This window comes from Aegilops tauschii, chromosome 2, assembly GCF_002575655.3.
Source record: "Aegilops tauschii subsp. strangulata cultivar AL8/78 chromosome 2, Aet v6.0, whole genome shotgun sequence".
NCBI classification, from domain to species: Eukaryota; Viridiplantae; Streptophyta; class Magnoliopsida; order Poales; family Poaceae; genus Aegilops; species Aegilops tauschii.
In genome coordinates, this window is record NC_053036.3 from 613,196,057 (window position 1) to 613,204,658 (window position 8,602).

Genomic DNA, 8,602 nt, shown 5'->3' on the forward strand with positions numbered 1-8,602 from the left:
GATGAGTCCTCTCAGGAAGAAGCGGTACTTGTGGGGAGAACAACTCCATCTACTCCATTTATTCGATGGAGAAGAAGAAAAGGAACCGGTGTAGAAGATGGGGAGATTGATGGAAAATCAATTGGTGGGGAGTTAATTAGGAAGATAATAAATGTGTGTATCTGGGCTGGGAAGGCATCGTGCAAAACATAGCTGGCACCACAATTTTCCTCACTCAGTCGTACGCGTCCAGAAGGAAAGCCTGTTGCATGGTCAAAAGAACGAAACGGCATCTTCATTTATCGGTGGCAGCTCTTAGTAATTTTCTCAACCTTTGATCAGACGGCTACACTCTCTTTAGCTTTACTAAATCAAGGGCTATAACACTCTGTGATGATAGCTACCTCCGGGCCTAAATAATCATCAACTTGGTTCACCGAGTCCGAACAATCTGATTCAATTTCTATCTTGTTGCATCCAATGTGAGTTGCCAAGTATATCTCGTTTCTGATGGCAGTTAGCTCAGCTGAGTCAACTCCACAGATGTATGAAACAAATCAACTTGCTGCAGCAATAAAATCACCCCGTTCGTCTCGAGCCACAGCACCACAAGCACCTGAAAGTGTTTCATACTGAAAGGGAGCATCAACATTTATCTTCACGATCCCATGTCCTGGTTTCCTCCACATGTGGCCATTCTTCCTTATTGGTCCTTTGGGTATAGTTGACCTGAGGTAATTTGTCGCCAAAACCTTGATGGCTAGTGCAGTTTTTTCTGGCGTTTGGACTTTGACTCTCTTTACTATCTGTCGGCGCTGCCACCATATTTACCATGCTGCTACAACTGCAAGCTTCGCCGTTGGTACCTCCGCATCATTGCCTTGCAGCTTTGATAAAATTTCCATCGTAATAGATCCTGATGTGTCCTTGGCGACAACTTTCCATATGACTTGTAGCAAGCCCAGCCGCTCCCAAACATCCGTCGCTCGTCGGCACTTAAATAAGCAGTGTTGAATGTCTTCTGCTCCGACTAAACAAACTGGACATTGAGCTGAGCATGGGATGTGTCGGCTTGCTAATACACCAAAGCATGGGAGGGTGCCATGCAAAATGTTTTATCTTCCCTGGTATTTTCAGCTTCCGCATATCCTTCCAAACTGAGTTTATATTTTCTGTATCTTGCCCATCAGCTCGCACCCACTGTGCCCCATGTTGATGTTCAAACTCCTTATGATAAGCCGATCGCACTGAAAACGTGCCTGATCGTGCATAGTTCCAAGCCACAAAGTCTTCCATCAAGTGATAATTCAAGGCGATTTGTAATATCCTATGAACATCGACAGGAGAGAAAACATCACGAATTATGATGGACTTTGCGTCCATATCCTTCAGACATTGCTATAGAGAGGCCAATCAGGTGGCAGATGAATTAGCAAAAAACTCTTTTACTACTAGACCCTCTAGTTCTTGGGATGATGAGACCCCAGATTTTATTTCTCATCTGCTTGTAAATGACATGTCTATTATTTGAGAAATAAAGTCTATTTGCAGTCAAAAAAAATCAACGGCTATAACAATTAGGGTGATGTGGCTTCATGAGAAGGCAGGAAAATCACCTAATGGGGTGCCCCTATTTAGATATAGAAGATATACGAAGTCATGCATCCGTGTCCCAAAAGGGGTCAATAGCTCCTGTGCGACATTTTTCGTGGAAATTGGACGGAATGTGACATTGTTGACGAAAATGGCAAGTTTTTTGATTTGTGAATAAATTTAGAAAAAAGAAACATTTTCATGCATTTGTGAACAAATTTTTGAAATCATGCAATGGGACGTGAATAAAATGTGGTCATTGTGATTGAACATTATGATATTTTTTTGTTGCAACGCACGGGCCCTTTCGCTAGTCTCTCCCTAATTGAACATATAAACCCTCCTAGAGTACCCGCATAGCTGAGGGCATCGCTCGCGCTCGCCACTTTTGACCACCCGATCGAGCTGGTACAGTAATATTTTGGCTGCTGGCGGCTGGTCAACCGCTCGCTTGTTTTTACTTTTGCGTCTGCTTCACGAGAGAATGACATGTGGGGCTCGTTTGGCGTGGGGCCGCGAGATACACGTGAGTTTTCTTCAGCTTTTGGTACGCGAAGTCTGCGTCGCTTGATCGTCAATCGCGATCTGGGTAAAAGGAACCCTAGGCCCACGAGCCAATCCCGCACCCGCCTCCCTCGCCAATCCCGTAGCCGCCTCCCTCGCTTCCTCCGCAGTCCCGCAGCCGCCTCCCCTGCTTCCTCCGCACCTCGCCCCGTGAGCCCCGCTCCCCTCCTTCCCTGCTCTCCACTATGCCGCCCCCTCCTCTCCTTCACTTTCGGCGCCGCACATGGGCGATGGATCCATGCCTGAGAAGAGCGGCGGGGACTGCACTCCGGTCGCGGTGGGGTGCAGCCGCGGGAAAGATGAACTAGGTCCGCCGCCCGTCTTCGTCTCCTCGCCCCGTCCTTGTTGCCTCCATGGCCAAGCGCATGTAATTTTTTTCCTGGCCCTCCATGGTACTCGTTGCCGGCGGGATCTCGAGGAACAGGTGACCTCCATGGCGCTCGTTGCTGCTCTGAATAGGTGAGCCCCCCTCTCTCTTTTCCCCCTTACCCTTTCTTTTTCTCGGCCTGGCTGCTGCTCATCCTCCAATCTCTTCCATTCAGGCAGGGTGGACGCAACGCACACGATCTCTAGGAAGGCCACGGGATGACTGTGTGATGCAGTGAGGACAACAACAAATCTATCCTCGTTGAGCTCCCACCCCGACGGCTGCCTGCAGAGGAGGAGAGTTCGAGGACATCTTTCGGTTCATGGGGGAGACTCGAACACGGGTAAGCTCTTTTCCTTACCTTGTCTTCCCATGATGAGCTGGGCTCATCTCTCTAATTCATGTCTTCCTAATTTTTTGTTGTTATGCAGATAGGGTTTGGGCGGAGGTTGATTCCCCTCCGACCGAGCGTACCGAGTTGCTTTGCTGTACAAAGATCCCTTTTTGATGGTGCCATGGTGCTCCTCTCTAGGCAAGCTGCAACCATCCTCCCCCATCATTTCTTGTATTTTCTTTTTAAAATTTTACGCACTGAGCTATAGGTTGATCAGATCTGTTGTATGAGTCAGAACCTGAATAAGAACAATTATCAACTTTTTAATGTGCAGGTTTATGACTGCATTACAGATCTTGGTGGCTGCCTGTACATGCCATTTCAGTAGTTGGATTATGCATTACCTGTAATTTGTCAAGTGATTAGTTATTACCAATAGGATCTGGACCTTATTTGGTTTGGTCAATTTAGTCATTGAACATCCATTTTTCTAAATTTATTGGTATTTTTAATATGCCATTTGTGTCAGCACACTAATGTCAAATCTTGTAATTGTTTGTCTACCAGGAAATCATATTATTAAGGTGTCTCTGTTACCAATGGATAATGAGTAAAAACTTCATTTGTGAATATTATATGCCAAAACGTCTTCCTTTGTGCTGCTCCTGTGTCTAAGAAATTCACAGGGAAGAGGCCTTACGATAGAGGGTTTTACTTCTCTTTTCTGCTTTTTTTTCATTCACCATACACAAATCTTGGTCTTCAATTTATTTTATGTCCCATGAGTGACCTGACATTAATGTGATGCTATGTAAGCCTAGCGTGTAGAGTGAGTCAAGTATGTAGTAGATGCACTAATTTGGCTCATTGCCTTGCTTCACTGCTGTGTAGATGCAAAACTTTGTTCTCTTGTGCTGAATGTTTGCCACTGTTTTCCATTTTTGCTCATTCTGATCTAACCAAATGGACCCCATGGATTTGAGGTTGTCATGCATGTCATGTTTGGATATGCCCTTATTTGTATCAAAATATATGGATGGTTGCTCTTATCATTTCCATCTATATATTTCACTTGACTAGCCATTAGCGCTGTGGGTTGCTACCGAGTGAACTGTTTTTTTTTTAATTTGCATTGTTTGTCATTCTCCTGCTTATTATTGTTCGTTTCAGTTTGTAGGGCTTGTACACTCCACCGTCTAAAATAAATCTAGCCAAAAGGTGGTTGAGAGACATTTTGTGGTGCCACTATTTTCTTCCAGGTTTAGGCGCTTTGACTCTACTAACTTTAGCTAGGTTTGTATCATCTGATTTTGCACGCTACCTTTCATTAGTGTATTTGCAAGCTATAGAGAATTGCCAATCAACATGTTCAAAGTCGCATCCTCTTATACTTTGCTGCTTATTGCTATGTTCACTTCAGTAAGGTGTAATTTGGTGTTCTTTTATTTCTTCTGCACAGATGCTATTCAGTGCAACCTTCATGTGCACCTTGACTTCTATGGATGATCTTGTACATAATTTGCTCTTTTTTATTAATGTGTGGTTTTATCGGTTAATTCCCTCTCTTTTTACTTTTCATGTCAGGTGCTACATGTGCTTTCTGTAATGGCAAGGATAAATTACTACCCTATTTCGGTACAATGCAGATCAAAGATTCATGTCCTAAAATGATTTGCTCGGCTTCATGCAATTGAACTGTTATCGCATATTTACGAGCCCCTGGCAAGCCGGCATTTAGGTCTCCGACTAAAGCTCCTCCTCACCACCACGGGTGCACGTCGGCGTGGCCACCCTCCCCTCCCAACTGTAGGTACTCCCCGGGCCCCCTCCGTGGCCTCTCTCTACCCCTGGCATGTCTCTCTTCCTGACCTTCTCTGTACCAGTATGAGTTGGTTGGTTACATGTTTCATTTCTATGCTGATGCATATCTTATTGCTAGCTTGTGAAGGATAGGGACCCATCCTACATATGAATAGGAATCCATTCCTACAAAACCAAGGACTAATCCTACATATGAATAGGAAACCAAGTCCTATAGGAATCCTATCCTATAGAAAATTTAAACCTATAAGGTCTCTGGGAAACTCGGCCTTCCAGGGGCTCGCTCGATTTTGTTACTTCTTGGCCATCGGATGCTGGTCAAACAGGACGTCGGTGTGCTCCTTTGTGTTGGATCATCCCGCGCGTCGTCGCATTCTGTTTTGACCGGGCGGTGAATTCGCAGGGGCAAATGACCCGTGGGCTCAGGTTGTCTAGCGATTGGCTGGGTCAGGCGTTCTTGGGTGTCCGCGCGGCCTCTCCTGGGTCAGATGTGAGAGGAAACTGAGAGGGAAGATCGGACGACCAGGAAACGTCTATCTCGGGGGATCGCTGGGAGGCCGAGATGCCCAGATCAAAGTGGAAATATCCTACCTGGTAAAATAGATTTGCTAAGCAACAAATTATCTCGACACATACTATTAGATTGAGTTTTTAACTAATTTATGATTTTGTTGGCCAGAACCGTTGTTGATACAAAGATGTGCCACGTGATTGTTATATTGAGAGCAATGTATGTTTCTATCCTTAGTTTATGCTCTCTCTCCCCCTCAATAAATATGACACATACAACTAACATATTCTCTAATTTTTTTGCAGGTATGACTGCATATATTCTCTTTGGACTTTTTGAACCAAGTCGCAAACATCTTAGAAAAGGACAGTGTGTGTGAGTTTTTCTATATCCAGTTTGAATTCAGAAGCATTATGAATTCATTGTGTGCTTCCCTCCTCTTCCAAACTTAGTTTGGTTCTAGCAATAGTTGGTTACTTCTTTTACCTATTTGCCGCTTATGTCTCCTACTCTTCATGGGAAGATAAGAGTTGTATCTAGAACTGCAGTGTTTGATTTAAGGATCTGCTAGGCATGTCATGGCAAGTAATTTTACCTGCCAATTGCCATGCTCCAGCATAAATTATGTCCTGTTGTAGCACCTGACATTCAGAAACTCGGTGGCCAGGTATCATCCTTTAGAGAAAATAATACCTTCCATTCAGATTATTAATGCGTAATATTTTGCTTGAGAACACTACTGTGGTTTGCCATGTGCATGCTACACCAGCAAAAAGCTAAGGTCCTATTTCAGTGAACTAGCTACAGAATCAGCACACAGATTTGCTTCTCCTGAATAATTTTGGTGTTTGTTTTCTCATCCTGAAATCATTTTTTTAATTTGTAGGACCTTTAGTATTTTTCTATATGGTGTGGTAAATATTGTTAGTTCTTTTGTCTTCTCTATTTTCTGGAGGTCTGTCAAAAGCCCTTTTAGTTGTTGCATCATGTATGCCACTGCCTGCCTTGGATCTTTGGGAAACATGTACTTGGCCATCTCACTCAGGTTGCAGCAGCTGGATGCTGTTTTTTATTTCTAAAGAAAATGGTGCCACTGTTTTTGTCCCAAAAGAAATTACAAAGCTTAACATTGCATCTTATAGCGGGTATTTGTGGGTTGTAAATCACATGAATCCATGTTTCAAGAAACATTGATTTTCCTGTTAATTTCCATGTAAATGAACATTTTGGTTACTTCCAGCAACTTTTAGATTTGAGCATTTTGGTTTGCCATTTACATATAATCCTAGAATGACTACCACATGAGATTAAGAAACTTATTCATATAACTTTAATTACTAATTATTAATTACCATTCATACTGTGTTTTGCATATTCTTCTGCTATAAAAAAATTATCATGATGTCGCTGACATGTGAAGTTCTACAGGGCAATGTGTTCGTCAGTCTTGTTATCAATTCAGTACCGACCTTTGGCTGGCAAAGAAAGTGACACATTTTCTGATCATAGTTAGCTACTACATAAAAGGTACTCCCTCCGTTTCAAAATAGATGACTCAACTTTATACTAACTTTAGTACAAAGTTAATACAAAGTTGGATCATCTATTTTGGAATGGAGGGAGTATGACAGAATTTTGTTGACAGAGCTTGCTGAAAATATCGGTCATCATGTAATAGTTACACCTCTTGAGTCCAACTACGAACTCTTTCATTATTGGATCTAAAGTGTTTGCATCAATCAGTTCATACTCCCTCTGTTCATCAATATAGGACGTTTTAGACTGACCATACAACTCTCCAAAGCGTCTTGTATTTATGAACAGAGGAAGTATTTGTTAAGTTAGCTTCTGTCCTGCACCTTTTATATGTGTGTCATACCGATATCTGAAGGTAAAATACTGAAACACATATATTGTCTGTCATGTTTTTTTGAATTCAGCTTATCTTATGGCCTTGCATGGTGTGCCTCCATGGATGGAGCTTTCCTTGGGTGCCTTGTTTAATGTTTTACCATGGCTGGATCATTAGTTGAGGCCCTTTCTGGATAGGTGACATTTATAAAGTACCTAAGAGAAAGGGAACAAAATTGGTCCGCAAGCTATTCTTGCATGTTTTACTCTGAGTTAGTTAAGTCTTTGTTCTGTACAAAGATAAGCTTGTGATTCTTTCGAATTATATAATATTTTTCTTTCAAATTCAGCATATTCTTATTTCTTCATCTTAAATATTTAGCCTATACTTGCAGAATTTCAATGCATAACCCATGCAATTTTGCAACATTTAAGCTATTGTTTCCTGAATATGTTGCTGTAGTTAACAAGTTTCTACTACCCAGTATGGTCAGGAAATTGCAAAAGAGTCGAGGTAGTATTGAAATTAAATCTAGGACTTGGCTCCTTCAGGTATTTCAAGGGAAAAACAGAATCTGTTTAACTAATTTTCTATTTTGTTTATTTATGCATCTGTGAACATAGCTTTCCACTTTAGCTCATGTATAAACTGGATGGCAAAATAGACTTTGCCCATTTCACACCTATGTCGTCTTATTAGAAAAATAGAGTTTGTTTTATAGTTGATGCTCAATATGTTTTATCCATTGGTGAATGCTCAACTTTAGCTCATAAACTACTCCCTCCGTTCCAAAATAGATGACCCAACTTTGTACTAAGTTAGTATAAAGTTGGGTCATCTATTTTGGAACGGAGGGAGTAGATGGCAAAGCTAATTCTTATGGGGCTTTTGCCACTTTTTGTTTTATGGCTGTCTACACAGCTGAGGGCATGCTTCTTTCTTGGTAATTGTCAATTCTTTTGTACAGTGTCTTTCAGCTACTTATGCTATGCTAGGCAATGAGAGTGTACATAGCGTGTACGGGTTTTACATTGTTTTGCACAGGTTGAGATACATCACATATTCTTTTTCTCTTGACATTGATGGGTATATTGCAGAGTCCTTTCTTTTGCCACAAGCGGTAGTAGCTGTGCCATTCGACTCAAAGGACAAAGTGTTGATCACAAGGGGGTAGTGTCGTGGAATTATCACGGCAGATGTCCTCGTGCAAGGACTTAGTCGTGGAGCCATCGCAGCTAGGAAGCTTAAAGGGGTTAAGCGGGACAAGGAACACGAGGGTTATACTGGTTCGGCCCCTTACGGTGAAGGTAAAAGCCTACGTCCAGTTGAGATGGTATTACTTAGGGTTTCGATGACCAGGGAGCTTAATCGCTATGCCTGGCTCTCGATCTGTTGTCCCTCGTCCTGAACCGCCGCCGGGTCATCCCTTTATATAGAGAGGTTGACGCCCCGCGGCTCTCAGAGTCCCGGCCGGCTTATAACAATATCCGGCTCGGACTCTTAACTAATCTTGCCTTACACTACAAGTCATTGCCACAACGGCGGTTTATAACTACGGGCCTTAAGCCGCCTCCGGGTCTT

The 8,602-nt window shown here is 42.6% G+C and overlaps 1 long non-coding RNA gene across 3 annotated transcripts; it reads left to right on the top strand.

Moving 5' to 3' along the window:
- The first annotated feature begins 1,915 nt into the window (after positions 1 to 1,915).
- On the top strand, positions 1,916 to 8,074 carry LOC120973819 (uncharacterized). 3 transcript variants are annotated; one of them, XR_006670759.2, is made up of 8 exons: positions 1,916 to 2,595; positions 2,679 to 2,846; positions 2,935 to 3,035; positions 4,008 to 4,130; positions 4,422 to 4,647; positions 5,062 to 5,252; positions 5,338 to 5,388; positions 5,475 to 8,074. It is a non-coding gene; the product is annotated as an uncharacterized lncRNA (long non-coding RNA). The 3 variants fall into 3 exon arrangements; XR_005769306.3 differs by lacking the exons at positions 1,916 to 2,595; positions 2,679 to 2,846; positions 2,935 to 3,035; positions 4,008 to 4,130 and having other exon boundaries at positions 4,144 to 4,643; XR_005769305.3 differs by lacking the exons at positions 1,916 to 2,595; positions 2,679 to 2,846; positions 2,935 to 3,035; positions 4,008 to 4,130 and having other exon boundaries at positions 4,145 to 4,647.
- The last annotated feature ends 528 nt before the right edge of the window (positions 8,075 to 8,602 follow it).